The following is a 17364-nucleotide window of genomic DNA, read 5'->3' as shown; positions in this document are numbered from 1 at the left end:
AGGAATTCATCCAGCTTCATAAATGGCAACATTCTGTATTTGCCCCTAGGGTATGTTGGTGGGTTTGTGTTAGCAAACAAATTCGTTGGCTAAAAGAGTGGTGGTTGGTTACTCATTGGACACCTTTTCAGCCTATTTGGCTTTGATGTCTGATTGCAGAGCCAGAAAATTTAGTATTTGGACTTTTTTCTGTCCCAGGATGAATTTTTCTTTGGATAGGTGAGGCTGTTATTGGAATTATTTTTCTTATTAGACTCTGGGGTTTATGATTATTGGGACTTTGGGCAATGTAACAGTTAATCAGAGAAAGGTTCAACTGAATTAAGGTCAAGAGTTTAAAGAGTATGCCAATAGTTTCAGATCTAGAACATATAGAGAATAGACATCACGTAGCTACCCTTTCTAGCTTATGACTATAATTTACCAGAAATCCGGGTGAGTAGGCCTTACTTGATGTTTGTGTTTGTGAGTTTCTATTTTGGAAACCTTTTATCAGTTAAGGAAGCGTTTTTGCAAATCTAGTTGCCTAGGGCCCATATGCACCTGTTCCAGAAGTATTTTTGACAGGGATAGATGTCCTTTAGGAGGCATGACATTTTTGTTCCAAGTCCAAGATGCACACTTGTGTCTGAGCTCTGTTCAGGGTGGGGGAAACAATTTTGGAAATTGTTGACTCTTTGGATAGTATGAGCACTAGAAAGTGTTTATAATTTTAAAGTTTTTACTTTGCAATACTTTACAAAGTGAGCAGCAGTGTGGTGTAGTGGATATAGAACTGCTTTCAAGGTTAGGAAAGCCTGGGCATGAGTCCCAGCCTTGGCACCTCTTGGGCAAGCAGAGACAATGCCCATATTCATTGGTAGAGGGAGTCCCTCATCTGGAGCTCCCTATTCTTTCATAGGCCTTATAGAAAACAAAACCCTTTTTATAATATCTAGAATATATAATATCTAAATGAAATAATATAATTAATAATATAGAATATATAAAATATATCTAGAATATATATTCACATAAAACAATATTTATAATATATAGAAATATAAGTATAAACAAAATATATAATATAATATAGCATATATGCTATTTATATAATCCATATGTAATATATGGCTATATAAGTATAAACAATAAAATATATAAAATAATATAAGTTAATATCTAGAACATACTATCTATATAAAAATATGGTTTATAACAAATATATAGATTATATAAATAAAACATAAAATATAATTGATAACAGCTAGAATAAACTATAAATATAATTTATATCTAGAATATATTAAAAATTAGCCTGCACATCCTGAGTTCAAGTCTTGCCTCTGACATACAGTCACTTAAACTGACCCAGTTACTTAAACTGTCCATGCCCTAGGCCAGAGGCATCAAACAGAGGCTGTTACAGTTGGGGTTGGGGGAGAGAAAAAAACATTAAAATGTAGTTAGGAAATATGTAACAAAATAAATAAAAACACAGTAGAATGTAGATAATGTTGATGTGGTTTTTTTTTGGGGGGGGGTGGTTTACAATCTCACTTTAATCAATTATACATATATCATTCACTTAGTTCTGGGGGAAAAAGATCAGCCCCCTGAACTTCGAGGCAAATACAAACAGAAATTACAAACATCAACAGACAGACCTTGTCTGATCAAATCACAATACATAGTTACCAGAGAAGCACCAACATCTGTCTGGGTTACATAGCCGGGGGGCAGTTACAATGGCTTGCCCAGAGTCTCAACACTCCTTCCATGAGTGAGCCCCAAAAGTCAAACACCAAGCTCCCCTCAATTATATCCTCTTTGGAGCCCCAAGGGCTCTGACCTCAACCTGGCTGGATATGTGAAAGTTCCCCAACCCCAGTATCATATCATACACAAGTCAATGACTCTTAATTGCCTCACTGCTGAGAAATACTACAAAACAAAGACAGCAAAAGGTTTCCCACCCATTCAAACAAAGGGGAACTTGATAGTCTTAGCATCCCAAAAGGGAAAAACAGGGAAAAGTCTGATTGCCTTAACACCATAATGTCCTAAGAAAGGAGTTATTAAATTGTTTTAAAAATGCGTAATGTAATCTCTTTAGCAATCTGGTTAACCCTCTTTCAGATTATTTTCAAATGTATATGAGAATATACATAGAATTACAAAGGAAACTAACTGTGTTAAAATACAGTTATCAAAATATTTAAATCAAAACAGAAAACAAATCCACACATCCCAGGTCAAGAACTACAGATGTCCTTTTTTTTTTTTTTTTTGCAGAGAATACCAACAGTGTATCCAAACCCTAGTGTTATATGTTATTTCTTTTTTTTTTTTTTTGAGTTCAAATCATTATTTATTTATTTAATATTTTTCGTTTTCAGCATTAATTTTCACAAGAGTTTGAATTACAAATTTTCTCCCCATTTCTACCCTCCCCCCACTCCAAGATGGCATATATTCTGATTGCCCTGTTCCCCAGTCAGCCCTCCCTTCTGTCACCCCACTCCCCTCCATCCCTTTTTCCCTTACTTTCTTGTAGGGCAAGATAGATGTTTATGCCCCATTGCCTGTGTATCTTATTTCCTAGTTGCATGCAAAAACTTTTTTGTTTGAACATTTGTTTTTAAAACTTTGAGTTCCAAATTCTCTCTCCTCTTCCCTTCCCACCCACCCACCCTCCCTAAGAAGGCAAGCAATTCAACATAGGCCACGTGTGTATCATTATGTAAAACTCTTCCACAATACTCATGTTGTGAAAGACTAACTATATTTTGCTCCTTCCTATCCTATCCCCCTTTATCCAGTTTTCTCCCTTGACCCTGTCCCTTTTCAAAAGTGTTTGCTTTTGATTACTTCCTCCACCTATCTGCCCTCCCTTCTATCATCCCCCCTTTTTTTATCTCCTTCCTCCTTTCCTGTGGGGTAAGATACCCAATATTGCATGTGTATGTTATTCCCTCCTCAAGTCAAATCCAATGAGAGCAAGATTCACTCATTCCCCCTCACCTGCCCCCTCTTCCCTCCCAACAGAACTGCTATTTCTTGCCACTTTTATGTGAGATGATTTACTCCATTCTATCTCTCCCTTTCTCCCTCTCTCAATATATTCCTCTCTCATCCCTTAATTTGATTTTATTTTTTTAGATATCATCCCTTCATATTCAACTCACCTTGTGCCCTCTGTCCATATATATATGTATATGTACATATGTACATTCCCTTCAGCTACCCTAATACTGAGGTCTCGTGAATTATATACATCATCTTTCCATGTAGGAATGTAAACAAAACAGTTCAACTTTAGTAAGTCCCTTGTGATTTCTCTTTCTTGTTTACCTTTTCATGCTTCTCTTGATTCTTGTATTTGAAAGTCAGATTTTCTGTTCAGCTCTGGTCTTTTCACTGAGAAAGCTTGAAAGTCCTCTATTTTATTGAAAGTCCATGTTTTGCCTTGGAGCAGGATACTCAGTTTTGCTGGGTAGGTGATTCTAGGTTTTAATCCTAGCTCCATTGACCTCTGGAATATCATATTCCAAGCCCTTCAGTCCCTTAATGTAGAAGCTGCTAGATCCTGTATTATCCTGATTGTGTTTCCACAATACTCAAATTGTTTCTTTCTGGCTGCTTGCAGTATTTTCTCCTTGATCTGGGAGCTCTGGAATTTGGTGACAATATTCCCAGGAGTTTTCTTTTTGGGATCTTTTTGAGGAGGTGATTGGTGAATTCTTTCAATTTCTATTTTACCCTTTGGCTCTAGAATGTCAGGGCAGTTCTCCTTGATAATTTTGATGCAGTTTTCTAAGTCACTTTGTAGTCCGCAAGAATCCTTATATAGGAACTAGCCTCCTTTGTCTATTTAAGTTTGATGGTACTTAGGTGGTGTGGTAGATAGAGTGCTACCCCTCGAATCAGAAAGACATCTTCCTAAATTTAAATCTGGCCTTAGACCCTTACTAGCTGGGTGACCTTGGGCAAGTCACTTAACCCTGTTTGCCTCAGTTTCCTCATGTGTCAAATGAGCTGGAGAAGGAAATAGCAAACCACTCCAGTATCTTTGCCAAGAAAACCCCAAATAGGGTCACAGAGTCAGACAGGACTGAAAAAAATGACTGAACAAACGAACTGTTCTAGGCATTTCTTTTAAGACTTTAAGTTGCAAAAAGGGTTCTGATGTGTATTGATACAAGGAGTTTCCTTACTTGAGAGGTCAGTAAAAGCACAAGTTCACTCCTCATTGCCATGTCCCAAAGAGATTCCACATGGATATTCTATATGGAACGTATGGATAATCTATATGGATATCCTCACCATATGTGAACAATTGACTAGTCTTTTCACTAAAATCCGTTTTTCTCATGTGCCATATAACGCAATGTCATCATTCCTTTTTGCTGCCCAGATGTTTAGCAAGTGCATCTATACTATTAGCCTAAGCAAAATATTGTTAGAGTAATAAATTTCCTGCAGAAAAATAATGAATACGTTGGATTCCAGGGATACATAAATCTTTCTCGGGGTGAGAATGGGGGTTAATTAGTACTTCTGATCTCTTGAATTAGTTTAAATAGTTTAAAGTAGACCTACATTATAAAGTAGACCTAGTATTAGATAGAAAATAATTCAACGTAGTATAAGATTTCTTAGGTGAAATACAAGTTCTGCTTTTTTTTTTTTGCGGGGGCGGGGAGGGTTGCAGTTTTAAGTTTTTGTTTTTTTCATATTAATTTAGATCAAGCCTTTGCTTCAAAAATGGGAGCTATGGCAATAGATTACTACTGTCAGGTTATCTGTCCATGTACGGCTCTAAAATGTAATATCTATAATGTAATGTATCTAAAAATTGGTATCTGTGACACTAAAAAATAAATGGAAGAGTTGAAGAGGAGCATACAAAGGCTTACTAATACATTGAGTTTCTAGTTAAAAGAGTATTGTCATTGTTCAGTTGTGTCCAACTCTTTTTTTTTTTTTTTTTTTGGAAAGATACTGGAGTGGTTTGCCATTTCCTTCTCCAACTCATTTTACAGATGAGGAAGCTGAAGCAAACAGGGTTAAGTGACTTGCCCAGGGTCACACAGCTAGGAAGTGTCTGAAGCCAGGTTTGAATTCAGAAAAAGGAGTCTTCTTGGCTCTAGGCCCCTGACTTTATCCACTGCACCTAGCTGCCGTAAAAGAGTATGTATGATATCTGTGAAACTTCAATAATACCCCGGGCACATTATTTTTTATATTTGCTGCTTTTTATAAAAAAAAAGAAGTCATATCTTTTCTATGAATGAGGCTGTGTAGAGGGAAGCCTTACACAAAAGCATCCTTTGTTTCTTCATGTTCAGAGGTAGAATTTTTACTTGTCTTCTTTCTTGTCTTTTTCATTGATTCCCTTGAATTACTAAGCAAACTACGTCAGGGCACCTTTCACGTTTAAGAAAAAAACATTTTCACTTTTTTTCCCTTATTTTTCCTTTGAAGGCACCTAATGAAAATCTGCAGGCCTGTAATTTCTACTTTCCTTCCTGTATATACACATCCTTTTCTGTTCTTTCCTTTTCCTCAGTGCACTCAGAGTAATTCCACATATCAGAGTAAATGGGTGAGGCAAAGTAATTAAGGTCTCTGCCTTTTGAATAGTACCACTTTAAATGGATATCGAGGCCAGTGGTTTATTTATTTATTACTGTTTGTAGTTTCCACAAAAGGGATTCTTTTTTTGAGTTATTTTGAATTCAAGAAAACAGGAAGGGGTGGGATTTCTTGTCTTGTATAAACAGGACACTTTTTAAAGGCAAAGTGCTGGTTAAGTTCTCTGTTTTTTGCCAGGGTATCCCACTAATTTTATGAGATAATTTTTGTGTTTCAGCCTTTTATTTATAAAGGAAAGAATACAGGTTGGTTTGGTTCCCTTTATTTTTTTCTTTTTCTCTGGAAGGATATCAGTATCGTAACATTTTATATGATATTGTAGCATGCTATGCCGTGGTAATGAAGAAACTCTCAGAAAAGAGATATGGGAAAGATTTAGGACTCCAGATTGCCTGGTGTGGTGTTAGGCCTCTTATTTCAGTACAAGAAGCCTGCAAGAAACAGTCTGTATTTCTTGAAATCAGTGAAGTTCTTTGCTGATGATCCTAGCTTGGGCAGGGGAACGGTAGCGCGGAGAGGTGTCTCTCATTGGTTTCTCTGAAATTTCATGTCTTGGAGAGTTGCCATTGGGAGATTCAGTGACTTGCCCACAGACATGCACCCCCTGTCTGTCAGGGGTGCTTTTCGAGCCCCGGTCTTCCTGGCTTTAGGACCATCGGGCTACCTTGTCTCTGACCAAACCATTATCAAATGTAGAAAAAAAAAGCACCAAAGGGGTCGGGGTGGCCTGGCCAGGTACCAGGCAGGGTAGCTGCCTCTGAAGCATTTTGTCAGTGTCATTCTTGGACTCTGTGTTCTTATTTGATTTACAGCCGTGTCTTGAGCTTGAACTGAGTTTATGTGGAGAAGATGTCTTGTAGTTGACTTAGCAGTTTTGTATTTATTGTTTAACAGGCTAATCCACAGTACATAGACAATATTTCAGAAAGCCCATTAAAAAAGCAGCTATAATATTGGGGGCAGTATGGTGCATGAGGTCAGAAAACCTACGTTTGAATGATGGTTTTTGAGGCGGCTAGGTGGTACTGTGGATAGAGCTCCGAACTTGGAGTCAGGAAGACTTGAGTTCAAATTTGACCTGATACCAGCAGTGTGACCTTGGACAAGTCACTTAATCTCTGTCTGCCTCAGTTTCCTTAACTGCAAAATAAAAATAATAATCATAGTTCCCGTGTCTATCTCCCATAGTTGTGAGAATCTGATGAGATGACATTTGTAAAGCACTTAACACAGGGCCTGCCACATAGTAGGTACTTAATAAATTCTTGCTCCCTCCTCCCAGGTCCAAACCACACAATTGTGGACAAGTTATAGGATCCTAGAATTGTAGAGATCATCAGGGTGGGAAACCTGCTGCCTCAAGGTCACTTGTGTGGCTGGGAGTTATTCACCTCTCTCAGTTTACAGTGGAAGAAACTTAGACCTCTTCAACTTTTATTTCTTTAAAATGGGATAATAATACTTACCAGACCTAGCCCTCACAGGGTGATTATGAGAAAGTACTCTGGGCACCACAGAATGCTTTACAAGGGGGAGTATTATCTTTATCACGACTTCCATGAAGCTGTTCCCTTAAATCAAACAACACATGATAAATACTTGGCAAACTTTAAGCCGCTGTATAAATGCTAATTATTGTTATTGTTGGTGGTTATTACCCATAATATTCAAGCTGTCAGAATCTGATCCTCCCCAAACTCCATGTAAATATGGCCCAAGTTATGCATGAAGTATGCCTAGCGATATCTCAGCCCTTTAGTGTCTGTCGAGGGCCAAAGAATTTCCCAAAGGGCACAATGGAGCTCACAAGTGGATTTATTTTCCAACTTAAAATCACACATACCCTTGTCCGGTGTCACCCCTACACAGTCTGATTTCCATTCTTAAGTGTCTTAATTGGCTGTAAGGTCCAGGAACTCCACTGCAATAACCGCCAACTCATTCACTGGGATCCAGTTTGTGTTCTAGCATAAGTGCCACTTAATTTCTTTGTTTAATGGTCAGGATAATCTTTTATGACTAAGTAAAACCTGGCCTTGCAGAGAGCTGCCATTTTATAAGAACGTTGACTGCTAGCTAGCTCCTTTGAGGAAGTGCACACTTCTTGAATGTACTTGTAAAATTCAAGTACTTTCTCTTGTTTAGGTTAAAATATTATTAATAGTGGTAATAAACACAACAGACCCCTGTTTAAACAAACATTTGAATTTTAGTCTAAAACAGAGGTATGAGCATGAACCTAAGTAAGTTCATAGGATTATAGCTAATATATTTGCTAATTTTTTTTTCTATTTACTGACAGCCTAAGAACTTAGAATATAATAAACATGGAGAATTGGAGAATCTCTTAGTAATTTGGCAAGGGAACTTCCAAACTATTTTGTTGTGATTTGTTATAATAAATATGGAACTAGATGTGTGTTTTTGTGTGTGTGTAAGTGCATAGGGAAAGATGGAAGGAAGGAGGAAGACAGAAAAGGAGGAAAAAGGAATAGTTTGGTGTAGGTATAGTGCATACAGGGTTGGGTTTAGAGTCAGGAACACTTGGTTTCAAATCCTGCCTCTGACACTTGCTAGCAGTGTAATTCTTACCAACCTCCGTGAACCATAGTCACCTCCCTAGTACTTATTTATCAGGAATGACTGATGAATCAACAGATGGACAGTCATTAAGCGTTTATTAAATGCTTACTGTTTGCTAAGTGCCGGGGACAGAGAAAGGCAAAAGACAAGTCCTTCCCTCCAGGACCTCACAGTCTACTGGGGAAAATAAAATGTAAGGAAATCATGGCTATAAAATATATAAAATGGGAGAGAGAAGAATCAAATGACTCCAAAGCTGCAAACCTGGGTAACTGGTAGGGTAGCAGAGCCCCTGGCACAAATAGGGAAATTTAGAGAAGGGGTCACTTGGGTGGTGATGATAATGAGATTTGAACAGCTGCCTGCAGGATTTTGAGTTGAAAATGTCCAATAAGTAGCTGCTGGTGGAGGAGAAGAGCTTATGTTAATAATATTAGATAATAATTAATAATAAACACTTACATAACAAAATAAATACTAGAAAACTAAATAAATGAAAATGAAATAATAAACATTCACATGGTACCTACAATGCACTAGGCGCTATGCTAATCATTTTACAGATATTATCTCATTTTATCCTTACAACCTTGAAGGTAAGTGATATTCGTATCCCCTTTTTACAGATGAGGAAATTGAAGTGATTTGCCCAGGGTCACGCAGCCAGTAAGTGTCTGAGGCTGGATTTGAATTTAGGTCTTCTAGGCCTGGCACTCTATCCAATGTACCACTTACGGCAGCGAGCAATATTTTAAAAAATAGTTCATGTTAACTAGGAGTAAATGTGTAAATAATTGAGCAGCCAATCACATTTTTTTTAAAGTGTTATATTGGCTGTGGAGGATATAAAGACATTTAAGATGTAGACCCTTCCTGCAAGGAGTTTATAATCTATCTGAAGCAATGTGAAATATACACCAAAACAAATTACTATCATAGAGCATTATGAGTGTGAGCAGTGGGTTTTATGGGAGTTGAGAGTAATTTCTTCTCTATTGATTTGTAGTCAGAGGACCTGGGTTTAATTTTTTTATTCTGTTCCTTATCTTTGTCACTTTAGGCAAGTCACCTTATCTCTTTAGGATTCAGTTTCTCAATCCATACACTAAGGAAGTTGGCTTTTGTGATTGCTCTAAATTCTAAGATGATCTCTGTATGATCTTAGTAAAGAAAATGAGTATCAATATCCTGTTTGATTAGGGAATTAGAGAAAGGGAAGACAGAGATTGGCCTTGCTTGGAGATTTTGTTGATATTTTAGCAAACTGATAATAAACAGATTGAGCAGACATACAAAATTTAATAGCCCAGCCATTGTCAAGTATTAATTTAAAAGTTTTGATAAAAGCTCATTATCCTTTTGAACTCAACAGGAAAGTGTAGAAAGATTCTGAATGTTGTTTAAGGAGTATTTGCTAAATATGAAATTCTTTCAACATGTAACATCACAATCCCTTTGTGGTAACAATAAGGTTGAGTTTATTGATGTTAATATAACAATAAAACGTTTTGATCAGCATCAAAACTTTGGTTATGCCAGTGATGATGCCTTCCTGTTGTAGCTGAAAGCACTGGTCAGTAAGTTATTCGTGGAATGACTTGCAAGGTCTATCTCTAGTTTGTCCTGATTTATATCTTACTCCTGGACCCAGATGGCTCTGGAGGAGAAAGTGAGGCTGGTGACTTTGTACAGCCCTCCCTCAGTTAAATCTAATTCACTTGCCAGTCATGGCATCACCTTCCTGACATCACAGTCCTCTTTGAGGAGGAAGGACAGTCAGAGACATAGACATAGACCTGGGAAATGATTAGCTTTGTCAGGACTGCAGGTGGATCTGAGTGGCCCACAGATACAACTTGTGTGTGTTTATACTCAAGACTTAACTTTTTCAGTTGCACAAATATTAGGTGAGCAAATCCTTGCATCTTTGTAAATACACAGAGCAAAAAAAACAAGCCAAAATCAGATACACATCCAAATTGGTAGTGACTTTGGTGCCACCCTGTGGTTGCATTTTATGAAATGTACTCATCCTTCTGTCAATTAAAAAAAAACAAGCCAAAATCAGATACACATCCAAATTGGTAGTGACTTTGGTGCCACCCTGTGGTTGCATTTAGAAATGCATTCACCTGCTTGTCAATTTCTGTGTGTCCCTCTCTTGGGGGAAGAGGGAGGAGGACAATCTCATTGGCCTGTGTCAAGATACAGAGCAGACAGGGTTCTGTTTTGTTTCAGGGAAGTCTGATATATTGAAGGTGGCATATGTCACAGTCTTTTTAAAGTCTCAGCGATAATGATGTTCAGAACTGTTTTTAACCCTGCATAATAGATTTAAGAGTTAATCTACTTACCTATAGCAAGGTCCAAAAATGTTCCTTGGTGTAGCCATTTTCTTGAGTAAAAAACAAAAGGAAAGTTGGAAAGAAACTTAACTATTGCAGGTATGCTGTGTCTTCTGAGGGAAGGCATTAAGGGGCTTGGACACATAACTTCTATCTGCCCCAAAGCAACAACTTCCATCGATACCAGCTCAAAGCAACTTTTACTTCCTGCTGCCCTCCTAGTATTCCAACTAAGATGTGAAGAACCTCTGCTGCAATGAGGAGCAACCTTCACTTTGACTTTAGACTTTCCATCTCCTGCTGCATTTGTCTTTTAAGGGGAAAGGAAGAAGAAAGTTGTTGGGGAAAGGGACATCTTTCTCCTCTTGTGCAGGTTTGACTTTGATCTCCAGCTGTGCCCTTTCCTGCCTAGTCTCTAGTCTTTGGAGAAAAGATGAGTAGTGGATTGATCCTCTTATCTGACCATGTGCTTCCCATCTTATTCTTTGCTTCCCTGAGCCCAGTCTCCAACTTTCTTTCCACTCAACGATGAACATTTTCACACTTGAGACCCTTCGCATTCCAGTGATTCTGAACTGGTCATCATCCAAAACCCATTCCCCATGGCTACCAGCCAATGCCTCATTCCTATCCCCCTTAACATTCCTGCCCCCTTCAACCTTTCTACCTCAAAGTTTCAATCAACCACCGTCCAGCCCATTCAGTGTCCCCTATGGAATGCCTGTTCTATAAGCAACAAATTTCCCTTTCTTCCAAACCTTTCCCTCTCCCACTTATTCCGTTTATTAGCTATTACTAAAACGTGCCCACCCCCTAGATGATACAGCTTTCTGCCTACTCTCTCCAATATTGTATTTTCACTCTTTCCTCTTGGTTCACTGGTTGAGGCAGAAAAAATTCTAATATTCCTTGTTCTCCATTGCAAAAGTTCCAGCTTTTCCTCCTACCTCCATCACTCAGTAGCTTCTCTTCCTTTGAGGTTCATGCTATTCATATCTGTCACCAAATGAAAGTCCTAGTAGCTGTCAGATGTTATGTCCCTTCTTTCCTCAATGAGTTCCATACTCAACTCACAATGTTTTTTCTCGTCCTCAACTCCTATTCTCATACTAGGGAATTTCAACATACATATTGACCCTCCCTCAAAAATCTTAACTACTCAGTCCTCAGCTTACTTGTTATGACTTACTCTTCTGCCCCACCTCAGCCACACAGAAAGATGATCGTGCCCTCGATCTTGCCATCACCCACACACGTACCTCCTTCCCATTCCAGAATTCTGAAATTCCCTTATCTCACTTCTCCCTTCCCTTACAACACCCTACTCTTCATCTGCATGGTGACCTCTAATCCCTTGGCCCCTTAGTTCTTTCCCTTAGTTCTTATCTCCCTGCATTACCCACTTTTTCCTCTTTTCCCTACCTTGACTCCTTCATGAACCAATTTAACTCTATGCTGTCCTCCTCTCTTGAATACCCAGCCCCCTTATCATTTTTGCCACTTATGCCCTGCCAGGCTTTAGGTTTGGATCACTCCTACCATTCATTTTGGCCTTTGTGCCAACATATATGCTTCAGAACAAAGGTGGAGAAAATTATGTAACCATCATAACTGGATCCACTGCACATTTAAGTTATACAGCCTCAGCCGGACCCCTCACTGCTGGTGGGCACCTCTTCTTCACCTCCCTTCTCAACTTAATATCTCACTCTGTACAGAAGATCTTCCAGACCTTTGCATCCCTCCTTTCATTCATCCCCACCCTCTCAAATGAGAACATTGCTTTATATTTTACAGAAAAAAATTGTGGTGCGCTCTCCTCCCCTCTTCCCCATCTCATATCACTCATATACCTTCTGCCACCATTTTCCCCTTCATCCCTGTCTCATATATTGAGATGGCCTTCCTCCTTATGAAGGTTAACCCTTCTATCTGGTCAACAAGATCCTATTCCATCCTGACGCTTCCTGTCGTTCCCACTCTCACTTATTTTCAGCCTTTTCTGTCTACTGGTTCATTCCCTACTTCCTACAAACATGGCTATGTCTCCCTTATCTTTAAAAAAAATATTCTAACTGCTAACTACCTTCCTTTATCTCTGTTGCCCTTTGTAGCTAGATTCTTTGAAAAGGCCATCTACAAGTAGGCACCTCACTTTCCCCCACTTGCTTCCTAACCCTTTAAAATTCCACTTCCAACCTTATCAGTCCAAATGAAACTTTTCTCTCCAAAGTTCCCAGTGATTCTTTAGTTGCCAAATCCCACGGCTTTTTCTAACCCCTACCCCTATCCCACTCAGTAAGCTCCAGTGGGTCCCTATTGCTTCCAGGATCAAATAAAAAAATCTTCTGTTTGATATTCAAAACCCTTCATGAAACCGTATTTATTCCCTACCATGCACTCTTCAATCCAGTAACATTTGGTCCCAACTAAAATCCCATCTATTACCGGAAGCCTTTCCTGACACCTCTTAATTTTAGTGTCTTCCTTCTGTTAATTATTTCTATTTATCGTCTTTCTAACTTGTTTGCATGTATTTGTTTGCATGTTAGCTCCTCAGTTAAACTCCTTGGAGTCAGGGGGTCTCTTTCTGTATCTACAGTGCTTGGCACATAGTAGGCACTAAATAAATGTTGATTGATAGGTTAATTGAACAGAAATTTGGAGGGAAAGTCCCTGGAGGGACTGGAATCTTGAAGGAAGAAAAAGGATTATGAGCGGCAGAGATGAGGAGAGAACCACCACTGAAAGTCTCTTCTGAGGGTTCCTGGTTCTATGGAGGTGAGCCTAGGTTCTCCAAGACTGTCAGCAAAGAACCCCCCTACCAAGATAGGCAGGTGCTACTAATGGGAGAAGACATGAACTGCACAAACTTAGCAACCAATTCAAAAATCTGTTTTCTATCAATGAAACTAGCTATTTTTGGAGAAGGTTGGTCACCTTCCGATGAATTTTTTTTTCTGCCATTGCAAATTGTGAAGACTGCTTCCTATGTTAGGAGGGGATAATAATTTGCATTGGTGGAGGGAGAATTCACACTAAAGAAGTCATGAATATTTGAAGAATTGAAGTAATCATTTCCTGGCAAGTGATGGGCTCAGGGGCTTCAGTGTTTACCTTCTTTATTTGACTAGCCTAGAACACAAAAGTATCACATGCAGAATCAGCCAGGAAATAAATACTTTGGCTCAGCAGTTTGATTCTTGGGTTAGCCCAGTTTTATTGAAGGATCAGCAGAATGAAGATTTATGGTTCAAGGCAAGTATTAAATAAATAATGCTCCATTTTCTGTCCCCCTTTTGTAGTAATAATAAAAAAACTTGTATCATTCCAGTCTCTAGCAATTGAAGAGAATTTGTTGAGAAACACATGGGAAAAAAAAACCCAGCAGAAAATAGAAATCAGAATTATAAATAGAGAAGAATGTGATGTAAGGATAAGATTTAAATTAGATTTTTTTTTTTTTTTTGGCATGGGAAGTGAGGCCCTTAGGGCCAGAGGTGTTGATATAGTAAATCCAGTCTTGGCATCCTAGGAAATTAACTAAGGAAGGCTTTTGGTCTGTATTACAGAAACCATTGAAAAGAAGCAGTGGGTCAAGTATAAACAAGAGTTTAGATTAGACCGTAAGGCAAAAAGTATTGATAACTTGATTAGTAGTGAAAACAGGCCATTATGGAAGCCAGACCAGGGACCCTTTGTTGGCATTTTGTGAAGGATTGTTGAACCAAATTGAGTTGAAGGACAATTTAACTAGGATTTCTTATTGCCTAGTAAATAAAGTTTAAACTTTTTTGACCTGTCATTCAAGGCCTTCCATAACGTAGCTGGCTACCTTTCCGGGTTTATCTCACACTGTTCCTCTTACTTTGCCTTAAAATCTAACTGAACCAGCCTGTGAATATCCGTCTAATATCTGTATTTCTTTGTCTTTTCCCTGTCTGTCTTCTTCTCCTTGTCATCGTGTTGAAATTCTGGGCCCAGCTTAAATTCCACCTCTTCTATGACCCCTTCTCCTCCCCTTGATCCCCAAGCTTTCTTTCCTTTTATCTTTGCATGGCACTTTGTATATTCTTTAGAATCTTACTTAGTATTCTGTATTAGGGACAGTCTATAGTCTATATTTATTACATAATTATTGCATGCTCTTGTGAGATACATCCACCGGCTAGATTACATGCTCCCTGAGGGCAGGGATTGTGTCTTTAAATATCATTGGATCTCCCATTTTTCACCCACTATATCTCTTTTAAAAAAAGGTTGTTGAGTGAATGAATAAAGTATTTCAGAAAAGTTATATGTAACTACTGCAGAGGTCCTTGGATTGGATGAAAGCCTCTGTGCAGCTCATCCTTTTTCTCTGATATGGTGTTCAGTTTTTGTGGAGGCATTGTTTATTACGGTCATTCTTTACATAGCTGGAGCTATGTAGATTCAAAAAAGTATTTCAAGGAAGCCAGGTTTGTTCTACGTTATTCTGTGATTTCAGACAGTCCCAATAAAGGTGGGGGGAGGGGTAGTGGAAGCAATACTGTGTCTTTTTTTTTTCCCAATGATGGTTTACTTTGTATAAGAAAGAAAGATTCTAATCTTGTGAAACTTTTTAATTTATTTTTTTATTCCCCCACTGTTCCAGTGACTGATAGGATTGAGCTTTATGTGACTGAAAAAAAAAAAGAAGAAGAAATATTGGAAGGAATGAAAAGTAAAGAGAAAAAGAGGGAAAAAAAATCTAAATCATAAAGTAAAGAATGAAAGGCATCTAGCTCTTTAAGCTAGACAATGTTCTGAGTATTGGAGGAAACAGGAGGGGGGAGTGTATTCTTGGTGATAGGGATCATTCAGCCTGACTTCTCCAGTGTTGGCCTGGCCCGGTCCCCATTGTCTATGCGTTTACTGATGTACAGGGGCCCCTGTGTTCTAGCTTTTGTTTTAATTGTGGGGGTGAAAACATGATAAATCCAACAATAAACAATCTACAGAGAATGTGAGGTCATAGTAATGTGACCTCACAGGGAACTAAATACCTGGAGGCCAGTGGAGTTCAGCAGACCCGTGGAGTATGTGCAGCAAATACCTTGAGAAGGTTGACTTCACAGAAGTATGGCCGGAGTGCATATTGGACATTGGGATGTTTTTTTTTTGGCATTGGTGCTGGTGCTGGTGAGTTGATGCTTCCAGAGGCTTAACAGTTAAAGGTGGAGAAACAACCACCGTGATTCCTCAGGGACCCTTCTGAGTCCACCGTCGACCCTGAAATTAGAGGAGATGGAAGCCAGGAAGGGAGACTTTACCCCTCCCCACCCCCTTTTTTTATCTTTTAATGAAGCTTTTCTTCAGGAAGACCTAGGGACTGAATGGAGGCTAATGTCATGCTGGAGATTATGAGGAGAATTGGGTGAAGTGGGTTTGGTGAGTTTGGATTGGAAAGAGTTAAGAGAGTTTTTTAACACGTGAGAGAATTAAGTGCAGGATAAAAAAAGTGGTTTTAGTGCTTTTGATGAGGGTAGATGGTATTTAAAAGGGAGTAAAATCTTGTGTAAGCTGTACCTAAGGATATCTAATTAGGCTTAGGGGATCATTGGGAACCTGAGCAGGCTAGCAGATAGAGAAATGCGCTTTGAAGTCAGGAGACCCAGGTTCCTATCCTGACTCTGATGACCCTGTTCTGTAAGGGGTCAAGTCACTTAATGTCTCAGTGCCCTAGGCAACATATGAATGTCCTACTCTTCTCCTGTCAGGGAGGTGCTGTACTTAAAATACAAAATGAGACATACGTATCTGGACATGGTAAATGTAGAAATGTGTTTTGCTGTACCGTGTCTTCTGTCATGAGAGTTTTATTTTGCTTTTTAAAAAAATTGTTCATTTGATAGTAGTGGGGAGAGAGAAAGGGAAATACTCATAAAATGCAAATAAAAATTTGAAAAATTAAAAAATGAAACGCTGATCCGTATCGATGGAAGTTTCGGCACCGGGAGCTCCTCCCGCCAGTGACATCACAGGTCGCAACCCCTGACCCCAGCTCCCTAATGTGAGTCAGTCCGTAGCTAGATGGCGTTCTATTAATGCTTCTGTTTGGGAGGGAGGAGAAGCTGTTTATCTGAGCAGTAGGGAGTTCCACACTCGCTGCCGGACACGTAAGGGAGGAACGTAATTCTAGGAATTCCAGGGCCCACCAATTGTATAAATTTTTTTAAAAAAATCGTAATAATCTCATATAGTTTTCAGGCTGAATAATTTATATTGTTACTAAGGCTCATGCATGAGCGTGTGTAGCATTCGTAGGTCACCTTTATGGTGTCTCGCTTACCACTTTTGAGAGGAGGTTGCTGATTTTGGCCTGCCTGCCAAAGCTGTGTTAAAATAGCCTGCTTGGCCTCAGATTTCATCTGTCTCCCTTAAGCAGTAACAGGGCCTGTGGTCCCTTCTAGCCCTCCACCTGCGATGCTCACATCCTTCCATTTCTAGCCGTGTGATGATCCTAGAATCTAGATGAGCATCTTACCCCTTTTTGGTCTAATTTCCTGTTACGGACCTTGTGGCTTTATTCTCTCTTTTTTTTTTTTACTTAAAAATTTAATTTAAATTTTATTTTATTTTAAAATCAATAAATCTAATAAAATCTAAGAGGTAGAATCTGTGTTCTGCTTAATTTGTATGCACTAGTTTTTTTTTTTGAGAAAACTATAGTTAGGGCTAATGAGTTTTATGAAGAAATGGGGAACTGTGGCTTGTTGTATGTTTATAGGAGTTCATAGGGTTTAAAACTGGAGCAGATCTCAGAAATCTTCCAGCC

General features: G+C 38.8%; 1 protein-coding gene across 1 annotated transcript in view; it reads left to right on the top strand.

Annotated features, from left to right (window-relative positions):
• Positions 1-17364, top strand: part of PSD3 (pleckstrin and Sec7 domain containing 3) — a 451252-nt gene that overhangs the window by 138172 nt on the left and 295716 nt on the right. The gene's annotated exons all lie outside the window — the stretch shown is intronic.

This window comes from Trichosurus vulpecula, chromosome 3 (genome assembly GCF_011100635.1).
Source record: "Trichosurus vulpecula isolate mTriVul1 chromosome 3, mTriVul1.pri, whole genome shotgun sequence".
Taxonomy (NCBI): Eukaryota; Metazoa; Chordata; class Mammalia; order Diprotodontia; family Phalangeridae; genus Trichosurus; species Trichosurus vulpecula.
This window is presented reverse-complemented; position numbering and strand designations above follow the sequence as displayed.